At 39.7% G+C, this 26,373-nt stretch overlaps 1 protein-coding gene across 1 annotated transcript in view; it reads left to right on the top strand.

The window, feature by feature from the left end:
- DIAPH3 (diaphanous related formin 3) overlaps positions 1–26,373 on the top strand; it is a 747,362-nt gene that overhangs the window by 110,058 nt on the left and 610,931 nt on the right. The window lies entirely within an intron of this gene.

Below are 26,373 nucleotides of genomic sequence, written 5' to 3' on the forward strand. Positions count from 1 at the left end.
TGGATACGGATGACGGGGGTGGATATGGGTGGATACGGATGACGGGGGTGGATATGGGTGGATACGGATGACGGGGGTGGATATGGGTGGATACGGATGACGGGGGTGGATATGGGTGGATACGGATGACGGGGGTGGATATGGGTGGATACGGATGACGGGGGTGGATATGGGTGGATACGGATGACGGGGGTGGATATGGGTGGATACGGATGACGGGGGTGGATATGGGTGGATACGGATGACGGGGGTGGATATGGGTGACGGGGGTGGATATGGGTGACGGGGGTGGATATGGGTGACGGGGGTGGATATGGGTGACGGGGGTGGATACGGATGACGGGGGTGGATACGGATGACGGGGGTGGATACGGATGACGGGGGTGGATACGGATGACGGGGGTGGATACGGATGACGGGGGTGGATACGGATGACGGGGGTGGATACGGATGAGGTGGGTGGATACGGATGAGGTGGGTGGATACGGATGAGGTGGGTGGATACGGATGAGGTGGGTGGATACGGATGAGGTGGGTGGATACGGATGACGGGGGTGGATACGGATGACGGGGGTGGATACGGATGACGGGGGTGGATACGGATGACGGGGGTGGATACGGATGACGGGGGTGGATACGGATGACGGGGGTGGATACGGATGACGGGGGTGGATACGGATGACGGGGGTGGATACGGATGACGGGGGTGGATACGGATGACGGGGGTGGATACGGATGACGGGGGTGGATACGGGTGGATACGGACGAAGAAAGAGTGTGTGTGTATGTCTTTAAGTTTTTACTACTTGTGTGTTTGCATAGATCTCTATATAAAGTGTTTATATGCAAACATGCAAACACACAGTTTGGCTGAGGAGGGGGACGGGGATAGAAAGCGAGCTGAGCTGTCAGACAGCTCAGATGGCGAAAGCGCACATATGCGGTTGTGCGCTGAGTTTCTTTATAGAGCGGCATTCAATGCCGCTCTATGAAGAATTCGATTGGTGCAGCGCGAAACCGCGCATGCTCACAAATCGCGATGAAGCTTCTCAAGGTAAAGCGTCCTATTGGGCCCAGCGATTTTGGCATTGTGACGAAAAAGGGGGCATGGCCTAGCAGGGAGCTTGGCGCTGGAACTGAGGTAAGTTTTATTATTAATTTTTTTTTATGGCAAGTTCATATAAAAGCAAGAAAGAAGGCTGGGGGACCGGTCTTTCTTGCTTTTATATGTTGACTATAGTGTCCCTTTAAAGCTGTGATATAACTGTTCCAGCCAAGTGTTCGATCGATTTGAAGTAAAAATCACGAAAAGTGGATTCCGAAGACCAATCGGCAGCTCGTAAAATATTGTCTAGTCTGCATCCTACCGCAGAGGCTTTAGAGGCCATAGCTCCTCGAACAGAATGTGGAGAGAACACGGAAGTGTCAATGCCTGCCAATGTCATAATCCATTTGACCCATCTGGCCAAAAAAGGAGAGGATACTGGAAGGTGTGGTTTGCAGACAGAGATCAATAATTGAGGTCTCATAGGATTCCGGAGCAGAGCCGTACGGAGTTCGTATTCCCGTATGCATGCCACTGGGCACAGGAGAGGCTTCTGCGGAAACGCTGGGTATAGTACAGACTTAGAAGACGTTTTGGAGAGATATCGAAGAGAACGCCTTCCGGTGTAAAGGATCGAGCGTCTGTCCAGAGCTCGTACATCCAAGATTCTTTTGCATGAAATGAGGCAGAAAAGCATGACCAGTTTTGCTGACAGTAGTTTCAGGGATAACGCAGTATTATCCGGCAATGGCGTTAGAAAACAGAGGACAAGAGAAACATCCCAGAGTGTAGAGTAACGAGGGAGTGGAGGACGAGAAAATCGTACTCCACATAGTAAGCGACAGACAAAAGGATGTCGTCCGATGGGGGTACCATGGTGCCTTGATGTCCAGCGTAAAGCGCCGAACGGTAAAGATTAACCGTGCGGTACGCTTTCACTGCTTCAAAAAGGGAGGTTAAAAAAGATGGCTGTCAAAGGCGCCGATAAGGGCTCCAGGTTTCTTCCCAAGCACCAGCCATTCCATGCATTACAAGCAGATTTATAAGCTTGTCTCGTGCCGGGTGCCCATTCATTCTCGAAGTCTGAGAGTTGATTGCGTTACACCCTAGATTGACCAAGGTCCCCTGAAATCAGCTACCCCATAAGTCGGAGGAGGCCCTGGAGGATTAATGGATGAGATTGTCCGTCCGGATCCTAAAGGAGAGCAGCGTATGATGTGAGGAGACAGGGAAAATCTATCGCCATTTCCAATAGATGGGGGAACCATGGTTGTGACTGCCATAGGGGAGTCACAATTACCAACTTGCCCTTTTGGCGACGCAGATGTAGAAGGCAACGGGGAATCGGTGCAAACAGAGGGAATGCGTAATTAGTCTCCGTGGCCCAATCTTGAAGCAAGGCGTTCGTTGCTAGAGCTCTAGGGTCTGGTCTCCAACTGAAAAATCGAGGGAGTTGAGCATTCAAACGAGAGGCAAAGAGGTCTATTCTCAGAGGTCCCCAAGTGTCCGTGATGTTCCTAAATGTCAAGCGGTCGAGACGCCAATCGCTGAAGTCCTTGAGGTGTCTGGAGTACCAATCCGCTGTGGTGTTGGATAGTCCGGGAATATATTCCGCTGTCACAGAGATATTGTGCATAAGGCAAAATTGCCTGAAATCGCGTGCCATGTTTGCCAGCACTCTGACTGCGGATACACTGTCCATCTTCAATAGAAATGTGCATTGAGAGTGAGTCGGGGATGCGTTCTGCAGAGGATGCTCCAAGCAATTGATATGCAGCGTCGTTTCATGTTCCGACCATCTACCTCCCGTGGAAGTATCTCCACAACGCGCATCCCAGCCGTGTAAGCTCGCATACACATCCCTAATACACATCCGCCTGTCATTCTGAGTGTTATGCACAGGCAGAACTTCAGAGAATGACAGTGTGGAAGCAACCTGCCGTATATCATTGGCAAAAACACTAAAAACTTCCTTAACCTCATTGCAAGCCAAGTTATTTGTCCCTAGATGGACAAGTATATCCAATTCCCCTTCCTGCTTTGCTCGCTTAACAATATTAGAAATACGTCTCCTGTCTCTGTGAGCAGTAGCTCCGGGAAGACCTCTCACAAAACCACCATTGTCCATCTCCACACCTCTTATGATAGAATCCCCCCCAAACAACTGCTTTCTATTAGGCCTCACCATAGTCTCCAAGCCTGTCTCCACAAAACCACTACCCTCAGTGCTCGAGCCTGTCTCCACAACACCACTACCATCAGTGCCTGAGCCTGTCTCCACAACACCACTACCATCAGTGCCTGAGCCTGTCTCCACAACACCACTACCCTCAGTGCCTGAGCCTGTCTCCACAACACCACTACCCTCCGTGCCTGAGCCTGTCTCCACAAGACCACTTCCCTCAGTGCCTGAGCCTGTCTCCACAACACCACTTCCCTCAGTGCCTGAGCCTGTCTCCACAACACCACTTCCCTCAGTGCCTGAGCCTGTCTCCACAACACCACTACCCTCAGTGCCTGAGCCTGTCTCCACAACACCACTACCCTCAGTGCCTGAGCCTGTCTCCACAACACCACTACCCTCAGTGCCTGAGCCTGTCTCCACAACACCACTACCCTCAGTGCCTGAGCCTGTCTCCACAACACCACTACCCTCAGTGCCTGAGCCTGTCTCCACAACACCACTACCCTCAGTGCCTGAGCCTGTCTCCACAACACCACTACCCTCAGTGCCTGAGCCTGTCTCCACAACACCACTACCCTCAGTGCCTGAGCCTGTCTCCACAACACCACTACCCTCAGTGCCTGAGCCTGTCTCCACAACACCACTGCCCTCAGTGCCTGAGCCTGTCTCCACAACACCACTGCCCTCAGTGCCTGAGCCTGTCTCCACAACACCACTGCCCTCAGTGCCTGAGCCTGTCTCCACAACACCACTGCCCTCAGTGCCTGAGCCTGTCTCCACAACACCACTGCCCTCAGTGCCTGAGCCTGTCTCCACAACACCACTGCCCTCAGTGCCTGAGCCTGTCTCCACAACACCACTGCCCTCAGTGGCTGAGCCTGTCTCCACAACACCACTGCCCTCAGTGGCTGAGCCTGTCTCCACAACACCACTGCCCTCAGTGGCTGAGCCTGTCTCCACAACACCACTGCCCTCAGTGGCTGAGCCTGTCTCCACAACACCACTGCCCTCAGTGCCTGAGCCTGTCTCCACAACACCACTGCCCTCAGTGCCTGAGCCTGTCTCCACAACACCACTGCCCTCAGTGCCTGAGCCTGTCTCCACAACACCACTGCCCTCAGTGCCTGAGCCTGTCTCCACAACACCACTGCCCTCAGTGCCTGAGCCTGTCTCCACAACACCACTGCCCTCAGTGCCTGAGCCTGTCTCCACAACACCACTGCCCTCAGTGCCTGAGCCTGTCTCCACAACACCACTGCCCTCAGTGCCTGAGCCTGTCTCCACAACACCGCTGCCCTCAGTGCCTGAGCCTGTCTCCACAACACCGCTGCCCTCAGTGCCTGAGCCTGTCTCCACAACACCGCTACCCTCAGTGCCTGAGCCTGTCTCCACAACACCGCTGCCCTCAGTGCCTGAGCCTGTCTGCACAACACCGCTACCCTCCGTGCCTGTCTCCTTAACATCTCCCCTGCTTATTAGCAAATACTGGGGGATTTTTAAAGAGATGTCCTGTATGTTTCGGATTGCAATATAAATCCATTCTTCTGTATGATATTTTGTGTTTGATTGCACTCCGTAACATTACTAGATAAATGTAAATCTAGGCTTCTATCTCTCTGGAAGGGTTTTATATATGTAATAATCAGAAGTGATAGTGTGGATCCCAGCTGGATAAATAATTTTACCTTGATGTCTAGTGCAACTTTGTCACCCCGTATTTACTTTTTAGGTGTGGTATGAAGGAGGTGGCCCACTTTGGCACTAGTTCTCTGTGGCCTGCTACCTTTGCATGTTTCCTGATCGTTCTTTGATCATTGGTGTTAAAGGCTGTATAAAGAGCTACTTAAATGAGATCGATCACAACCTTTATAAAAAGTGCAATTTGCATCCCATACTTTTTTGCAGCGCTGTTTCAGTGCCATGCGCAGGTCTAAAGTCAGATTGTCGTGGATTTACAACCGTATTTAAAAATCTATTTGTGTGTTTGGTGGGAAAGGAACTGGCATATGTTGCTTCTCCCCTTTAGAATAGATTTGTGTTTATATAAAAAGAGCATGCAAAAGCTTCAGATCTCTTGGCTTCCTTCCCCTTTTTCCCAGCCTAAACGTTCTGTGGCTAATCAGAGACTAAAGGTTTTTTTTTTTTTTGGCAACTGTCTGCCTCTTCAGTTTAGCTTCACTGAGCTAAACAACCACAAAGTAACATGACTGGTTGTCGGACTGTCAGGCGGGGGTAACCAGGTTAATTTTATTTAAGTGCCAATTTCTATTAAAATCTGCACTTTTTGTAAAATAAAAAAAAAGTGGACACACTCCTCACACCTAAAGCATTTCAGCAAGCTTAAATACTTTAGGGGTTTAAAGTGTACCTTTAACACATTTACTGTTGAATGTCTCTTATTAACTGGTTTCTTTTGTATTTTACTAAAATGTTTTAATTGGCACAGCATGATCTAACAAAGTTGGGAAAAGAAAAGCTGTACTCAATGCAGGTCTAGTTTGGGGCAATAATAGCAAAAGAAAATCAGTGAAAAAATAGTTGTTTCCTTGGCAATATAATGCAAAGACAGAAGTTGTTTTAACCTGGTTGCAGGCCTGTTAATCATGTTTATGTATCTCCTTATAAATTCAGCAAAGTGTTGTTGTTTATAAGTTTTTATTTACTGAATTGTTTTGTCTGGCAGCTAATGAATGTGCCGGTAACACCATTAGCTTCAGGGAAGAAAGGTATAAATGCATCAGCACAGATACTCAATGCTGCTTTTATATTTGTTATAAGTGCTTTACTTGAACAAGGTCTAAATTAGAGATTTTTGTGTGTGAAAGAATAATACTGCAGAACACAGTACATTTCTGGATGTGCTGTTTATTTTGTTGAATTTTAATCATAGAAATATATCAATATCTTTGTTTTTCTTTAATTCTGAACATATTGTTTGCAATATTTTATGCATTAGATCAATTTTCCTGGTTAAAAGGCATCTGGCAACACATGGAAAAGTATATGTTGCTAGACTAGAAAACCAACTCAAGGTGTTAATCATTCATTGAAGGGGCTAGACCAAAATATTGATAATGCGGGCTTGTAACCTGCCTCTATTTAAACAGACCAATGATATCACCCTCACACTATGGACTATTTCTGTAATTTTCAGCCCTCTTCAAGAACGCCTATATATAGATTTTTATACACATTAGTACTTCCTAAATCAACCAGATATTTGAAAATGATTTGAAGAATTTTCAGTCAGCCGGCACAATGCATATCATTTAAAGAAACACTACAACGTCTTCAGTACAATGTAGTGGTTATAATGACAGGAATGCCTAGCACCACCCTAACAAGTTCACTAACTGGGTTATTCTGGGCACTGCTCCCCACCTCCCTTTTAGGAGGATGTATTAGCGCTTAGTGTAGGGCTACCTCAGTGTCTGCTAGCGTCAGCTGATCGCTCTTAGCCAATCGGCATAAGCCTTGCATCTCCCAGCTTATTGCAGAGAGTTTCCAGCTCTATGTTGGAAGTATTAAAGGTGGGCAACAGTGTTAAATATTTCTACAAAAAATGCAATTTGAAAAAAAAAAAAAATTCAATGTTTTATGCATTTTATGCGTTTTATGCAAGAAACACTATAGGGTTTGTGTTAAATTGTTTTTATTTTATATGCAAATTAATAGCATACATAGAACAGGTTTGACAAACTTGGATGCTCTGTTGCCTACGCAGAGTCATAATATTGTAAATAAAGGTTAGACAAACATCACATTGCACATCAGTTCCGTCGTAAGTGATAATAGGCCAGTCGCAACGTCTTATTTATCATTCTGCGTGTGTTGGCAGTTAAATTTTGAGCTAGATCTTCGCAGAAGTATAAGCTCTATTGCCTACGTTACGTTATGACGTTACGTTATGTTATGGCTAACCTTCAGACCTTTTAAACTAAGGATAAGAGAACACGTCAACTCGGTCAGAAGACCTTTAGAGACTCCAATCTCACGCCATCTCAAAATTCACCATCAGAATTCCGCTGACAAACTGAAATTCATAGGGATAGAATATATCCCACAAACCGCACGGAGGGGAGATTGGGACAAAAAATTGAGACAACGTGAATCAAATTGGATTTACAAACTCAAAACCTTAGCTCCCGCAGGCCTAAATGAGGGGGCTTCTCTTTTTCAGCCCTTCTTTAACCCCTTAAGGACCAAACTTCTGGAATAAAATGGAATCATGACGTGTCACACATGTCATGTGTCCTTAAGGGGTTAAAAGTGCTTAATCTCTCTGCACTCTCTCATTTAGGATGTTAATAAATTATAGGGACGTCCTCACTATTCCTATGATTTGAATACATTACACTGTAAATAAATACACTACTTTTTGCATTTATATTTATATGTACATATTTTCTTTATGTTTTGTCATTTTCTTTCGCAAGTTTATACCTTTAAATTAGGTACCATGCGACTGACATGACACTATTTATAGTTCCAATTTATGGGCTGCATGATCTTATATCCTTTAGATTAACTGTTACCATAAGTACACCTATTATAGCAGGAGCCGGTCCAAGGAAGGAACAAAGATTTTCTTTCTCCAAAACACCAGTTGAAGAAGCCAGATCGGCGAAACGCGTCCTGGGGACCTTGTGAGAAAAGAGACTCATACATTGGACTTTTTAACCCACGAGTGGTATTTTATGTATAGATATATTTTATATTATTATTCTTTTTTATTCATGTGATACAATATATTTCTTAATATTTTTCATACCACTTGTGGCATCTCCTGCTATTTTTACAAAGAAGGTTTGTAGTCCTTAACTACATACGCCCTCAGACCAGAGCCGATGTGGAAGGCTCTGGGTTTGTAAGTACAAATTTTATTTGTTTTACACCACCACTGGAACCTACAATACTGCACCATAGATGTCTGTGTTTTAATTTAGAGAAACCAGCAACAAAGGAACGACTGCCAAGAAGGGATAGGGTCGCCTTTACAGACCCTACAGGCGATCACAGTGAGCTATAATCGTTAGCTCCTGAAAGTGTGAGTGGGCATATTTCCCCTTCTTTTATACACCACGTATTTATATTAATGGTATACACTATGTGTGGTTATTTTGCCTTTTGTTTTTAAGGTACAGCATACCTCCATTAGGACACCTGTATAAAATATTCCAAGGTAGAGGTATTGCTATATATTCCGCACTGTATATCACAAATTGTATATATTAGCGCTTCACCGTCACCCTTTTATACTTTGCCTTAAGATAAGTTTTTGGTGTTATAGCAGCTATATTTTGCGGTGTTATACAACAATTATCCACCCTTCCTAAAATAGCGCCAGTACACTCCTATTTCTTCATATTTCTATTTTTGGTATTTTTGCTTATCTTATATACCAGTTGTACTTGGCAGCTTAGGAAATAAGATGTCTTTATTTGATAGAAGAAACAAAAGTTATATAGATATGGAAACAGAGATAGCGAATTGGACAGAACCCCAAGTAGCAAGACATAAAATAGAATATAATAATGATGGGGAGCATTTGGAAAAACTACTACAAAAAGAGCTAAAAATAAAATGGGAAATAGCCACATTAGAAAAATATCTAAAAGAAGGCATCACTCCCAGAGGCCTGAGATATTTCAAAACCCCTACATTTGACAAAGATGTCACGAGCTTCATGGAGGAATGGAATTCTATGTTAGAGAATTTTTCTATAACCTCCATGAACTTGATATTAAAAAGGAGAAAGGAATATCTAAAAGAACTAGACTTAGAAATTGGCAAAAACCAAAACGCCATTTTGAACACATTAAATCAAGAACAATTTGACCAAATGACACAAGACATAAAAAGAAATCTGGATAAATTAGAGAAAGAGGTAATAGAGGTAAAGAAGAGCAAATACCTTAGGGATATTAATGATTATAAAACCAAACAGGTTAGAACATTTTCTAAATACAACTTAAAAAATAAAGAAGTAGAAAATAAAGAAGCCCGGGAAAATCAACCAAAATATCAAAAACCTCAGTACAGAGAGGACACACAGAATAAGATCTATCCGAAATATAGAGAATATAGACCCCTTAGATATAGAAACGACCAGGACCAACAGCCCTGGAATAATTGGGTTAATACCAGACCGAGAGCACAACATGCATACAATAGAGATAGATATGGGTATAACATGAAATACCATGCAAAGGAATACAATGATAGGAAGCGGGTACATGAAGAAGCCCCTAGAGAGAGGAGAAGACCTGCATATGAAGAAACACAACAAGAAGAATATAGAAAAAGATATAGACATGAAGGAGCAAGACCAAAAGAAGGGACAAGAACCAGAGGAGAAATGAGGGAGATTTCGAATCAGAGGCACACTACCCACCAACAAAAGAAAGAGGAATCAGTACAAACCAGCAATAGATTCCAAGTTTTGGAAGACCTTGAAGAACAGGATTTTTGGAGGAACAAAGGAAAGGGAAGGTACAAGAGAGAAGAAATACAAGAAAATACAACACCTTACAAAAGGAGAAGGAATTCAAGCCTAGAGGTACAAGAGGAAGAAAACACGCCAAAGAAAGAAAGACGAGAGAGGATACAGAGGATCTAACTCTCCTTAAAGGCATTTTTAATTTAAGTCAAAAGACACTTACAGAATCTCACAAAAAAGTTTTAATGAAGGGACTAAAATTTGCCCCTAATAAACCGCTTAACCAGTTTGACTTCTATGTAGACCTGAATAAATTTAAGAGGAATATATGTCTAAAGAAATATTTTACAAAAAACCCTATAGAATCACAATATAATCTAGAGGAAGAAGCAAGGTATACTAAATTAAAAGATAAATCCTTGTTCTTTCCAAAACACATGGTCTCTGATAAAATGACTACCTTTGAGACCATGGTTATGACGGGAATAAGGAAATTAGAAAAGGGGAATAATTTTAACCACAACCTAACACTTCAAGAGAAAAAAGCCCTGAAAGATCTAAAAATGGATACCAATCTTGTCATTAAACCAGCCGACAAAGGGGGGGGGGGATAGTTTTAATGTCTAAAGATTTTTACTGCAAAGAAGCAGAGAGGATTTTAGGAGACGAGCATATGTACAAGAAATTGAATTCGAATCCCAGTAATGATATGAATCAGGTCTTTTTAAATTTTTTAAATAAAGGTCTAGAACAAAATATACTGAATGAAAAAGAGTACAATTATCTTAATATTAAATACCCCAAAATACCTGTATTTTATTTCCTCCCGAAAGTCCACAAGGATACCCTTAACCCCCCAGGGAGACCGATAGTGGCAGGGATAGACTCAATTTCTAGCAGATTATCCCATTATGTGGACATACATTTACAACCCCTAGTGAAAAAAACTACCTCACACATAAAGGACACTATAGCGGTTTTAAACTTTTTAAAAAATTGCATTTGGAATTCTAAGTGTTTTTTTAGTTACAAGCGATGTTTCTGCGCTCTATAGCAATATCCCACACGAGTATGGATGCAACGCAGTGAAATATTTCCTTAACAACTTTTCAGCTATGACAGAAGCAAAAATAGATTTCATCATGGAGGGTATAGAAATTATCCTCAAAAATAATTTCTTTTGGTATGGGGATGAATTTTTTTTGCAGGTGAATGGGACGGCCATGGGGACCAAGTTCGCCCCCAGCTATGCGAATCTATTTATGGCCCATTGGGAAAATGTTTTTGTATATGGCCCACATAGCTGGAGGCATAACTTGGTCACCTATGGCCGTTACATCGACGATATTTTTTTCATCTGGGAAGGAGAGGAGGAGGATCTGATCCAATTTCTGGAACATCTCAACAACAATACATGGGGGATAAAGCTCACAAGTGACTGGAGCAAGTCCCAAGTAATCTTTTTGGATCTGGAAATATACATAGAAGAAAATGAGATCAAAACCAAGAACTACTTTAAAGTAGTAGAAGCCAACAGTTACATAGGGAGGGAAAGTTGCCATTTCTCTCCGTGGCTGGAGAATGCCCCTAGAGGCCAATTCCTCCGTATACGTCGAAACTGTACTGACCTCTCAACCTTTGAAGAGCAATCCGATAGAATCAAACAGGATTTTGTGGAGAAGGGTTACGAGGAACTCAAACTAGAAACCACTAGAAAAGAAGTGGAGAGAATAGAAAGAGAAGGCCTTTTGAAATATAAAGAGAAAAAAGAGAATGAGTCAAAAGAAATACCCTTTATATGCAATTATAGCACAGATAACTATAAGGTTAGAAAGATAGTATCGAAGTTCTGGCCCATCCTTCTGCAAGATCCTACAGTAAAAGAATTCCTCCCAGAAAAACCACATTTTATCCACAGAGGAGTTAACAATCTCCGTAGCACCTTGACATCCAGTTTTATAAAAGAAAAAAAGATCAATAGAACATTCCTAAACACGGAAAAAGGTTTTTATGGGTGTGGGAGCTGTTTAGCATGCAGGAGGACAACAAATAAAAAAAGACACATAAAAAGTTTTAATAACAAAGACGGAACAGAATACCAAATAAAAGATCTTTTAACCTGCTATTCTAATAATTTAATTTATTTAATGATATGTCCTTGTGGATTATACTATATTGGTAAAACCACAAGGGCATTACATATCCGTATAGAAGAGCATGGCAGAAACATTACGAAGGGTTTTGAGAACCACAGTGTGTCCGCTCATTACAAAAGATATCATAATTGTGAAACAAAGAACTCCAAGTTTTTAGGTATAAAAAAAACTAGAAAGGGATTGGAGAGGAGGGGATTTTAAAACAAAGATGAGCCGAAATGAAATGGAATGGATTTTTAAACTAAACACCTTAATCCCCTATGGTCTTAACGCAGACTTTGAAATGTGCCATTTTTTAAAAAAAGATTTTAGGATGATAGGTTTTAAAGGATAATTTTATTTCCCCCCCCTATTATACTTATAGCCTCTATGGAAAATTTGTTTAATCACCTCCCGCCTTCTTTTAACATAATATACCAATCACCTCACGCCTTCTTTTAACATAATATACCAACACCACGAAATGTGTAGAAGATGGCTTTATTATTGTTTGGTCGATTTTAAGTAGGATCTGTAATACATATTTTCTTATTATTTATTACACATAGTAATGTTGCAATATAATTTAAGTAAGGGTCGTAATACACGTTTTGACTATACATAAAAATGTTGGAACAGATGTCACCCTCTATAAGAAACTTTAATCCTTTTCCAACACGAGTGTGCAATATATAAAGATAACATAAAAGTTTAAGTGAATATATGTGAGTTAGAAGAGAAAGATAGACCTTGTATTCAAAGGAGTTTCTTTTCTAAAAAGTAGTTTAAATACGAGGAAGTAATCATATATTATTATGTGTACCGATTTTCCCGTTGCCATGCCAACCGATATACACAGAGACCGCGAGTGCCGAGCGCAGAATGATGACGTATCGGCACGCAGACGGAAACCGGAAGTAACAAGTGGTTTAGAAAACGAACTGAAAGTGAGGCTTGGAACGCAGGGCGTCACCGTTCCCATGGTGAACGCCCGCGATTCAACAAGCCGGAAATCAATTACAGCACTCAAGAAGAGGTATTTATAGCAGGAGCCGGTCCAAGGAAGGAACAAAGATTTTCTTTCTCCAAAACACCAGTTGAAGAAGCCAGATCGGCGAAACGCGTCCTGGGGACCTTGTGAGAAAAGAGACTCATACATTGGACTTTTTAACCCACGAGTGGTATTTTATGTATAGATATATTTTATATTATTATTCTTTTTTATTCATGTGATACAATAAATTTCTTAATATTTTTCATACCACTTGTGGCATCTCCTGCTATTTTTACAAAGAAGGTTTGTAGTCCTTAACTACATACGCCCTCAGACCAGAGCCGATGTGGAAGGCTCTGGGTTTGTAAGTACAAATTTTATTTGTTTTACACCACCACTGGAACCTACAATACTGCACCATAGATGTCTGTGTTTTAATTTAGAGAAACCAGCAACAAAGGAACGACTGCCAAGAAGGGATAGGGTCGCCTTTACAGACCCTACAGGCGATCACAGTGAGCTATAATCGTTAGCTCCTGAAAGTGTGAGTGGGCATATTTCCCCTTCTTTTATACACCACGTATTTATATTAATGGTATACACTATGTGTGGTTATTTTGCCTTTTGTTTTTAAGGTACAGCATACCTCCATTAGGACACCTGTATAAAATATTCCAAGGTAGAGGTATTGCTATATATTCCGCACTGTATATCACAAATTGTATATATTAGCGCTTCACCGTCACCCTTTTACACCTATTAATACTGATTACTATGTCCCCTAATGATACTGGGGCATTACACATTAATCATAGGTTCCTTTTGCCATCCCCATGGACAAAGTCCCTTTTCGTTTCTGGGGGCGGATACTATTCCGCGTCTGTGTGTGAACACGCCTCACCGCCCACGTCAGATACCGCGTATTATGACGCGGCTGACAAGGGGCGCGGCTAGAGACGCCTTACACACACACCCCCCACTCTTGGCATTACCTCCCGGTCCGCGTCATATGACGCGACCAGCGGGGAGGCGGAACCCAGTGAGTGACAGACGGACGTGAACGGCAACCCACGTGACCGCACACAGCCGGCAATAATTATCATCATGTATTAAGGTATTTAAACAGCTACAAGGAACACTACAAGTTCATTGCTCCTGACGACGGTGTGCTGAAACGCCGAAACGCGCGTCGAGCTAGCCTTTTATTTATTTATTTTGCACTTTATTGGTAGCACTTATGAATTAATTTACATTTGATTTATTCAAGTTATTTAGACAGGCAGGGACTTGGACTTTAGTAGGCACTAGTGGATCATCCACTGTGCTGAGGTACTTAGGGGCAGTTTACCTTCTACAGGGGCCTCTGTTTGGGCTTAGTATCTTGGGGTTTATTAGGGTCTCTCTTTAGAGACTGCTTTTTTCTCAAGTCCTGCCCTATTAAGTTCTCTCAACTACTTTGAACCATTTACTGTGAGGCTTCACATTTCTGGGGGGATTACTTTCTACCTTTAAATTAGGACATTAATCAGCTTGCTTCATTTTAAGTGAGCAGCTGCTTTTGTATATATTCCCCCTATGACTGGCCTATCACTACCTTCCTGTCTATCTATTTTCTTTTATTATGTTTTCCCTTAGGATTATTAAAAGGTAGGGACTCCCTTCACTATATTACTCTCCACATGGGCTTCTTTTAGCCCTTTCTCTTTCTTTTTCTCTTACAATATTTGAGGGTTATTCCCTACTCTGGGAGAGTAATCTTTAGCGCTTTTGGCACTTATTCATTGGTCACTTTTTCTGACCTCTGAATCAGAGCCATCACTATCTCATTTTTGCAAATTAGAGTACTGTATGTAACATTTTAGGTCTATCTTATCTTAGCATTGTTGTGTAATTTGCGTCAACCTAATAGTAAGTCCGTAGATGTTGACCGCGGGAAATTAAACTTTGGCTTAACAGGAGGGCATATCCTTAAACTATAGCTTATCTAGGGGGCAAATAATAGTGCAATATACGATGACGTGACGTGAGCGAAGATCAGCTCCGTAAGGTCCCGTTAAATGTATGGTCAAGCCTTAAGCAATTTAACCCCCATGTGTTGCTGGCAGCAGAGCATACTCCTAACGTCCGTGGGGCAAGGAAATCAATATCCGAACAATACGCAGTCATATTATGTGCTTACGGTAAAGGTGTCCTAGCGGTCAGACAGCACGAGTCATCTCAATAGGTTGTAGATGGGTGCAGTATAACAGCACCCAATTAAGCCTAAACAGGTTAGTCAGCTGCATTCTTGCTAAATTTAGAGAAGGCATTATACATTACTGCTTATTTAAGTTATGCCTATCGAGGTAAGCGATAATGCGTACATCAAAATTAAGCGTGTATGTGAATGAGAAAACTGCGTTAGGTGGTTTGCACATAGCAGAATGTAAGAAACATCTGCCTTGTCTGTTCCCATATCTGTCGTCATATCTTCTGGTGGGCTGTTAGTTAGGCAGCCATTGCTAGTGCAGGCGATCAGCCCGGGTCCAGCACGGGGGTTCCTGTCACCGTGAGGGCCGCCGCCATGAGGTCAGGATAACCCCTGCCGACCATGGGGGGGCAGCGGGGCCGCTCTGCCGGCAAGCTCTATTCGTGCAACGACAGTCTCAATCTCATGTGAGAAGCCGCTTACTTCCAGGCTGCTAGTTGTGAGGCCGAGGACGCCAGCATCCACTCTCCTGGTTTGCCTTTGGTGACTTGCGGGTATCGTTTGGATGCAGAGGTTATGCTCTTCTCCGTTAATGCGGAAATGTCAGTTTTGGGATGTTCTACACCGTTTTAGTTTTTGCCATTTTCATGCGCTCGGGTCTGGAGCCAAAACTCATGGCTGCCAGGCGGCCCGGCCCCGCCTCCCCACTGTAGGGTTTGGAACACAAACAAGCTATAGTGTTTAACCCCTTCAGGACGGAGTCAATAGTGCACGTTCTGATCAAAACAAAACGTAAACAAAAACTAGAATTTGCGCTATATGTCTGTTCACCCGTAGTTCCCCTCTTTCAAATTATATGCACCCACACTTATTATATATCATTTTGTTCAGGAGAAACAGGGCTTTAATTTATCATTAACTATTCATATATGGAACATAATTTATTATGAATAAAATGTAAAAAAAATGTGAGAAAATAAGATTTTTTTTTTAATTTTGTATTTCCGTCTGACATTTTAACTGTGAATGTCATAACACTGTTTTACTGAAAAATGCACATATTTGTAATCAGCGATGTCTCACGAGTACAACAGTACCCCCCATTAACAGGTTTTATGTTGTTTTTGAAAGTTACAGGGTCAAATATAGAACATTCAATTTTCAAATTTAAATTTTCCAGATTAGTAATGTTACCTTTGAGACGGTGTGGTAGCCAGGAATGAGAATTACCCCCATAATGGCATAGCATTTAAAAAAGTAGACAAGCCAAGGTATTGAAAGTGGGGTATGTTTAGTCTTTTTTAGTAGCCACTTAGTCACAAACACTGGCCAAAGTTAGCGTTCATATTTGTTTTTGTGTGAAAAAAGCAAAAAACAAATATTTGGCCAGTGTTTGTGACTAAGTGGCTACTAAGAAAGACTGGACATACACCACTTGCAATACCTCGGGTTATCTACTTTTTCAAATGGTATGCCATCATGGGGGTAATTCTCATTCCTTGGCTACCATACGCTCTCAAAGGCAACATAACCAATCTGTCAAATTTCAATGTGAAAAAAATGAAATGCAAGCCTTATATGTGACTCTCTAACTTTCCAAAACACCATAAAACCTGTACATGGGGGGTACTGTTATTCTCGGGAGACTTCACTTAACACAAATATTAGTGTTTTAAAACAGTAAAACATATTACAACAATAATATAGTCCATAAAAGTGCCGTTCGCTTGTAAAAAATGTGAAAAACGTCACTTTTACTTAAAATATCATCGTTGTAATACAATTTACCAGTTTGAAACACTAATATTTGAGTTCAGCGAAGTCTCCCGAGTAAAACAGTACCCCCTATGTACAGGTTTTATGGTGTCTTGTAGAGTTACAGGGTCAAATATAGTGCTTGCGAATTAAATTCTCTGCACTTTCTCCCTGTGTTGTCAGGCATGTCAATCAAATTTTAATTAATCAAATCACATAATTACGTTAAAAGATTATATAAATATACACGTAGAATTTTAATATATATGCATTTATAGGTATTTAAATTCTACGTGTATACTAATGTAATCTTTTATGTAATTATATGTATTTATCTCTCTCTCTCTCTCTCTCTCTCTATATATATATATATATATATATCTATATATATATATATTTATATATTTGCGGCTATTTGTATTTTATATATAGATAGATATATATAGAATGTCATTCTAAGTGTATTTTGTTACCGATATATAGATAGATATATATATATATATATATATATATATATATATTAATAACAAAATACAGTTAGAATGAAATTACATATGCATATATAATTTATATTACATTTCGTTTCAATATTTTATTTATTTATTATTTTAATTATACGTATTTATATATAATATATGTACATCTATTATATATATAATATATATACACATATATATATATGTAACGTCATTCTAAGTGTATTTTAATATAAATATATATAATTATATTAATATTAAAATACACTTTGTATGACGTTACATATATATAATATGTGTGTGTATATATATATATATATATAATTTATTTTTACACGTTTTATATATATTTTTTTACTTTCCCACCAGCAGGGGGACTGTCTGATATTTCAAACAGTCCCCCTGCTGGCAGATCCATAGCCAGCTATAGGGGGCCATGTGATCGCTCTTTGAGAGCGATCACATGGCCCCCAGGGCCTCATTTGCCGGAGGGGGGCTGCCTGGGCTCTCAGGCAGCCCCCCAGAAGAGGATCGCGGCGGAGGTGAGTACACCTCTCCTCCTGGGGGCTTAAGCCGTTACGACGTACCATGCCGTTGCAACGGCTTTAAAGCCCATTTAATGCGGGACGACATGGTACGTCGTAACGGCGTTAAGGGGTTAAACTACTATTTAGCCCCCGGTACATGACTTATACATTTAAAAAGAAAATAAACTAAAATGAAACACAAGAAACCTTCTAGGGAGAGGGTGTCAGGTTACTCTAAATAAGTTATTATTCCAGGAAGCCTTTTTGGCGAAACGCGCATCGGGACTTATTATATATGGGGTTGGATAAAAGATATGGGATGACATTTTGCCTTTACTACCTGGGACAATACCACCCATACTAGACTTTTAAATATTTATTTATCACACTAGGATTCTCTGTGGTTCGTTTGATTTTTCACTTCACCCACGAGGTGTTCACGGTTATTTAATAATTATTTTTTATTTTTATTATTTCTCTTTAGGCTATCTTTTATTTCACCTTAGTGAGGGGAGGGGGGGTTTAGCGTTTATTAAGGGGTGCCCTCGAAGGCACAGCAGTGTAGAGACGTCTGTACTGTCTTATCTATACTCTGGAATTTTATTCCGCTCTAATAGACAAATTTGCAATATTATAACTTTGTCTCACTTTGCTTTCTCCCTCCGGTCAATTGATAAGTTACAATCTATCATTTGTTATTTACTTTTTGCTTTACCTTCTTTTATTTACTTTACACATTGCTAATTTCAGTGCAATTACTTTCCACAGTATTAGAGTGGAAAGTCTCAGATTTTTATTCTTTTTGAATCCTTTTCTTTTTTTCTTTACTTTTATTTCATATTGCTTTTGATGTTGTTTAATTTAGTTTATTCACCACTATTAGTTTATATACATTTTATCTTTACCAAAGTTCTGTAGGATTTATTCCTTAGATTTTTATTGATCCTCTTGAGATCAAGGTTTTTATACAAACAAACAAACAAACAAGCAAATATATATATATATATATATATATATATATATATATATATATATATATATATTTATTAAGTTATGTTTTATTAGGGTTACTCCCCACCCATGTGTCTCCATGAAGAGCGTGGAGACGATGAGTGTTAGTGCTGCACACACTGCCCCATAAAGCATCTCCAGTGGCTACAGGAGCTGTCCCTGGGCAACAATGTAAATACTGCCTTTTCTCTGAAAAGGCATTGTTTACAGCAAAAAGGCTGCTGGAACTGACTATATTCAGCAGAACAACTACATTAAAGTATAGTTGTTCTGTTGACTATAGGGTTCATTTAATGCATTGTGTAAGTAACACATTATAATTTGGTAAATGTGACTTAGCCCCCTAAAGGACGGCAGGAGTGCTATGCCATCCTTGGGGATCCGGCTCTAAACGCCGGCGGGCGGCAGAGCACGTCCCTGCCGTCCTATTCACTTAGCGGGTCGCCGGCGATCGCGTTGGGGGGGACTCACCTGGCATCCCAGGGAGTCCCCCTGCTGCCGATCTGTCCCTCCTGGGCCATGTGATACAGGTACTCCCCCTGCTGCCTGTAAAATAGAAAATAAAAAGTTAAAATACAGTTCAAAATGAAATATATATTTTGAATATATATATATATATATATATATATATATAAATATAAATATATACACACACACACACACACACACACACACACACGGTCTAAGTGTATTTTAATATAATGATATTGATTAAATATATATAGAATTTTAATTATATATATATATATATATATATATATACAATATATATACAATATAAAATAAATATGTAAATACGTTAAAAAATTAAATTAAAAAAATAAAATGTCTAATTTCGTTCTAACTGTATTTTTAAATTTATATATATATATATATATAAATTCACGTAGAACAAAATACATATATGTCTATATACATAAGTATATATGTATATATAACTATATATACCTATATATAAATAAAAAAAATAAAAAATATATATACATATGTATATATTAATGTAATCATTTCACATAATTAGGTTATTTTATTAATTACAATATGCGTGACCTGCCTAACAAACCAGGCTGAAAGTCCAGGGAATTTAATTTGCTAGCACTATCTTTAATCCTGTAACTGTCCAAGACACCATAAAACCTGTACATGGGAGGTACTGTTTTACTCGGAAGACTTCGCTGAACAATTAGCAAAAATATTAGTGTTTCAAAACAGTAAAATGTATTACAATGATGATATCAGTGAAAGGCATTTACACGGACGATATAATTGTTGTGATATGTTTTACTGTTTTGAAACACTAATATTTGTGTTCAGCAAAGTCTTTGGCGTTCAATTTGGCGTTCAAATTAGTTTTTTGCATTTTTCGCATACAAACAAATATTAACACTAAATGTGCCCAGTGTTTGTGACCAAGTGGCTACTAAAAAAAGACTGGACATACCCTATTTGCAATATGTTGGGTTTTCTACTATTGCAAATGGTATGTCATCATGGGGGTAATTCTCATTCCTGGACTACCATACGGTCTCAAAGGCAACATAACCAATGTGGCAAATTTCAATGTGAAAAAAACTGAAAAATGTAACATGATATATTTGACCCTGTAACTTCCCAAAACACCATAAAACCTGTGCTCAGGGGGTACTGTTTTACACGTGAGATATCACTAAATAAAAATGTGTACTTTATTGCAGTAGAAGCAAACGGTATTATGACATTCACAGTTAAAATGTCACGTAGAAGTAAAAAAAAATTCTCCTGTTTTTTTATATTTTATTCATATTAAATTATTTTTCCTACCTTAATATTTGATGTTAAATGAAAGCCCTGTTTCCCCTGAATAAAATGATATATAATGAGTGTGGGTGCACATAATATGAAAGAGGTGAATTACGGCTGGACAGACATCTAGCGCAAATTCAAGGTTTTGTTTATGGTTTGTTTTGATCACAACTTGTATATTTGGCTCTGTCCTTAAGAGGTTAATGTGCTTCATTGGAAAAAGGTGTCCCCTTCATTGGAAAAAGCTATATTTCTTCTTACTGTGATTTTCACTGTGAGAAGACGCTGCCATCTATAGGAAAGCATTGAGAATGCTTTCCTATGAGACTGGCTGAATGTGCGTGCGGCTCTTGCCGCGCATGTGCATTCAGCCGATGACGGCAGAAGAAGGAGATTCCCCAGCGCAGAGGGAGCCTGGCGCTGGAAAAAGGTAAGATTTTAACCCCTTCCTCACCCTAGAGCACGGCGGTAGGGGGCCCTGAGGGTGGGGGCACCCTCAGGGCACTGTTGTGCCAGGAAAACGAGTTTGTTTTCCTGGCACTATAGTGGTCCTTTAACCTTGAGAGCTTAACTTGTTAAAACTAAATGGATATCTACAGCACTGGAGTTTTCTTCCTTTTTCTTTACAGTTTTTTTTATTCCTTTTCTTTTCTTTTGATGCATGAAAATAATTTATGCACATTTGTTAGTATAGCTACAAGTAGTCTGTCACTGCAGGGTGAGTACTCTAATTACATAATTACACAGTGATACTGTTTCCATTCTGGGTGCTTACAGTACCATGCATTTGCACACTATTTGGGTGCGCAAAGGCATTCTCAAGCCATCCGCTGACTTAAAGACCTTTGTGCTGCTAGACTTGAAGAGATAAATTAAAAAAAGGTAATTACTTAGGCTCTCAATTGCCAGGTGAATAGTTATTTAGAAAATGTGTATTATTGCATATTTATTTTTTGTTTTACCTTACCTTGTGGACTTTATGGTGTGACACTTCTGCAGATATTTTTATTTATAAATTAGCATATAAATAGAAGTATTTCTGTTAGCCATGTTTAAATAAACTAAGGCAAAATAATATTATTCATATTGACAAGTATTTTAAACATACTGTAATTTATAGAGGGGAAAATAAGCTTATGGCTGAAAGTTGACAATGAGGGATGTGAGCTGCTAACTTGTCTAGTCTGGCGTTTGGAGTAGTTTATTACAAATCTGCTTCATTTGCAAACCTTGCTATATTTTTTTCAGATGCCACTTAATGTAAACTATTTATACGCAGCCCTGTTTTCTGTTTATTGAAATTTTACTCTGTCTGGTTTTGCTAAGATAATTGTTTAAGTAGTTAAAATTCGCTAGTCTGTGTAGATCACATTTATTCTCCCAAGGTAATGTATATACCAGTGTATATATATAAAGAAAAAAAGGGTTCACTGATGCACTCAGTAATTCATTTGAATATTTTATGAGACAAATGATTTTATATAATTTCTTACAGTTAAATGCCAACTACATATGGTTAGTAACATGATTTATGACAAGTAATGAAACTGGATCTTTAAAGCCCATATTTTCTGGGATAATATAATAGAATTGTATTTATTGATCACCTTCCTGAAGTCTCACCTTATTGGAGGCATTCATCTGTATCACATTTGAAAGTTACATTGCCCCTCCTCCTTTCCTTTTTTTCTGACTTCCTAAGTAATTTGTAACTGTTTAAGTTTGTTTCTAATAAACAGTGAAAAGTAGTGTTTATAGAAGGCTATTATTGTGGGCACTGAGCAACAACATTCCATTATTTATTAAAAGGAAGTTTAGCAGAGAGTGACTAGCATTGCAGGGTTTAGCTTAGGAGAGCAAATGGAAATCCCTACTTAGGAATATTACGCTGTATTGTGTGGGTACTCTTGTACATTTAACAGTTCTACACCAAGAATATTCACAGTCAAAGAATGCAGCCTGGTCTGAGTGGGGGAGGCAGTCGACTCCCTGGCAAGGTGTGTGCCATACATGGAATCTTCTGCCATATGTGTCCACGCAGTACTCCTAAGAAGGCCACCGCACCACAACATCCACAATCACAAGAAGGCTTGGTTCTCAGCAGATGGAGAGAACGGTTTGAGTAACAATTTGGTCAACTCTGCCAGAAGCTTTGGAGACATATAGCTCTCTAACTCCTCTCCTGTACCTTGCCTGCAACGCCATTCGGAGGATGCTGTGACGGATCACTGGTCTTGCTCTGGGCGGGGGGCCAAGTTGGAGGTGTCTCAAACCAGTTTTCCAAATACCCAGAGAGCCCTCCATGGACCGGAGCTCCTCCTGGCCCGTGACCCTGCATGGGAGGGTCCTTGGACACATTACTACGACTCACTGTAAGGCCTGGGTTCAGGGGAGTGAAGAAACCCAATACGGCGGACTCGCTCTGAGTCGAAGACAGACCGTTCAGTTAGCTGTACATATGTCTATTGGAAAGAGGTGAAATCTTGAATATAGACTGTCTGACTGCCTACCTGTGGCATTAGTGGGGATGCATTGGTGGTGGAGATCTGCTTGTTTATCAACACCATCCTTTTCCTAGTCCAGAGATATTTTGTTTTTCTCCCTACTATTTGATTAGTACCCAGTGGCATACCAACTATTCTATATGTTAATTCAGCATGTTTACCTACAAACATGTCTTGCCTATCTCTCTCTTGTATGGAAGGCTATTGGTGTGTAAGGAATCTACCGTAGAACAACCTTCTAGTCAAATCTGTTTTGCATGATATTACCTTTTGTTTCCCCCCAAAAAAGTGCAGCTTATCCTGACACTGCTTGTCAAAAATTACCAGTCTCTTCTCATCATTCGTCTGTTTCTTCTGTGTGTCATTCCTAAATTGTGCATTAAATACTCCAATTCGAAAATTCTGTAAAAAAGAAAACCACAAAACAATTTGACTTCTGGATACTTCTGACACTTTACCCACTACATTAAACCCTTTCATTCAAATGGTTTGTTTATGTGAACATGTGTGTGCATAGAGTTTGGCTTGCCAGATGCCCTTAAATCATATGTTTTGTCATTATTGATGACCTGTTGATGCAAAGTAAAGCTTTTTTTCCTCCCAAAACATATATTGGGAAACGTGAGAGAGTAGAGGTAGCCGCAGAAATTAAATTAATTCTGTTCTGATGGTTTTTATATTTATTTATTTTTCTCTTTTTGTGTTTTCCATCTTCTCTAGGCTAGTTTTATTTGAAAAGACTAATCATTTTATGCCCTAGAGAACTTGAATTACCAGATTGCACAATCACATTTTTCAAACCGTTTTTTAATGCCTTTCTTTTTCTTGAAGGTCAATTTAATATTATGTCACTGTCATATATACTTTTTGTTTTCTTATTCTTCAGACTGCAATGTTTTAGTTTTTACATTTTTTATTTGGTTTATTTTGTTATTGTACATCAGCTTCATTCCTAATTATTCTAAATATTCTGTATTTATTTTCTGAAAAAAAAAAATAAACCTTGTTTGAAGTTACTTTCCAAACAGATCAGTACACAATGTGTATACAAATTGCCAGTCTAATGAATTCTCTAGTTGTATGATATACATTCGGATTAAGTATTGATTTTAGTAAAGCTGTCAAATAAGTATGTCTTGTTTTGATATTGAAAAACATCCCCCGTCTCCTGCTTTGCTACAGAAGAGAAAAAAAGACAAAACAAGAAAACAAAATGCTCACGTACACATTGACCTTTTCTAAAATCTGCAATGTCCTCAAATTTCATGTTCTTTAATGTTTATTGCCAGTAGATACAGATAAAAAAATATTTTGTAAATGTTTGCTTTTGTCACATTTAAGTTTTGTGATTTTTTTAGTTTTTTTAAGAAATTGTATATATTTTTATGAGTTAAACCTGTATAGTTAAAAGTTTTTACTGTACAATACAGCAATGGTTCCCATGCTTTCTTTGGATTGAGGCATGCTTACATTGTTACAAAGGCTGAAAAGACACGTGTCCATCAAGTTCAGTATTTCTCATATTTAGTTTTGCGGATGATCCAAAAGAAGGGGGAAAACAAAAAGTACGAAGCGCTTACTTTCCAGTTTTGCAATAAACTTGGATAGAATTTCTTCTCAACCCTAGAATGACAGATCGCTCCCTGGATCAAAAAGCTGTTACCCCATATATTAAAAGTTATATGCCTGAATCACTTTATTGATGCTAATATCTGCAAGGCACTCCTTCAATTACACAGTAAGGACTAGTGATCTTAATTCTTCCAAGTTGTTAATAATATTATTGGCATTTGATATTGATATGAATTTGTATTTGAAATACACTGATGAAATAGTAATCCTCTTTGTTTTAATAATGAATAAATATGTCTGAGTATAATTTTTTTTTTAAATTATGTAAGTGACTTTCTCAATCAGTAACAACTTTAACCCCTTAGTGACCAGTAGTGATGTCCCGAGCTGTTCGCCGGGAACCGGTCGCTGGCGAACGCGGCGGGCGAACATATGCGATGGTCGGTCCGCCCCCTATTAGTCATCATTGAGTAAACTTTGACCCTGTACCTCAGTCAGCAGACACATTCCAGCCAATCAGCAGCAGACCCTCCCTCCCAGACCCTCCCACCACCATGACGAATAGGGGGCGGACCGACCATCGCATATGTTCGCCCGCCGCGTTCGCCACGAACAAGCTATGTTCGCCACGAACAAGCTATGTTCGCCACGAACAAGCTATGTTCGCCACGAACAAGCTATGTTCGCCACGAACAAGCTATGTTCGCCACGAACAAGCTATGTTCGCCACGAACAAGCTATGTTCGCCACGAACAAGCTATGTTCGCCACGAACAAGCTATGTTCGCCACGAACAAGCTATGTTCGCCACGAACAAGCTATGTTCGCCGGCGAACGGTTCCTGGTGAACAGTTCGGGACATCACTAGTGGCTCTTGTTACATTTCTGCGTTTTTTGTGTTTTGCTGTAATTTCCCTCTTATTCATTTACTGTACCCACACATATTATATACCATTTTTCTCGCCATTAAATGGTCTTTCTAAAGATACCATTATTTTCATCATATCGTATAATTTTCTATTAAAAAATAAATAAAATATAATTGATAATTTAAAAAAAAAAACATACTTTTGAACTTTGCCCCCCACCCCCCAAAATCTGATATGCATCTACAACCGTCAAAAAAACACCTGTTCTAAATAGTTTCTAAATTTTGTCCTGAGTCTAGAAATACCCAATGTTAACATGTTCCTAGCTTTTTTTTGTGGAAAGTTATAGGGCTATAAGTGTAGCACTTTGCTATTTCCAAACCATTTTTTTTTTTCAAAATGAATGCAAGTTACATTGTAACACTATCTGTCAGGAACCCTGAATAACCCTTAACATGTATATATTATTATTTTTAAGAAGGCAACCTAAGGTATTAAGCTTGGGCTGTTTTGACTCTCTTCATGCTCTTTTCATGCAACCATTTTACCACCAATCTATGCCAAATGTAAAAAAAAAAAAAAAGATTTTTTTTGACACACATAGCAATTTAAGAATTCATATACTGAGAACTTTAAGGGTAACTGCCAAAGAACACCCCAATATGTGTTCAGCAACATCTCCTGAGTACAGTGATATCCCCCATGAATAGGTGTGTTGGGTTCTCTGGGGGCTAAAATACCTTATTTGGTTCCAACTTGGAAATTTCACAGTTAGTCATCATGCACCCATGTCCATTTTTTAAGCCGTCCAATGTAATTTACCCCCATAAAACCATATATTATTGAAAAAAAGATGCCCTAGGGTATTTCAAATGGTGGTATTTTAACACTT

The sequence above is a fragment of the Pelobates fuscus genome, chromosome 1 (genome assembly GCF_036172605.1).
Source record: "Pelobates fuscus isolate aPelFus1 chromosome 1, aPelFus1.pri, whole genome shotgun sequence".
Taxonomy (NCBI): Eukaryota; Metazoa; Chordata; class Amphibia; order Anura; family Pelobatidae; genus Pelobates; species Pelobates fuscus.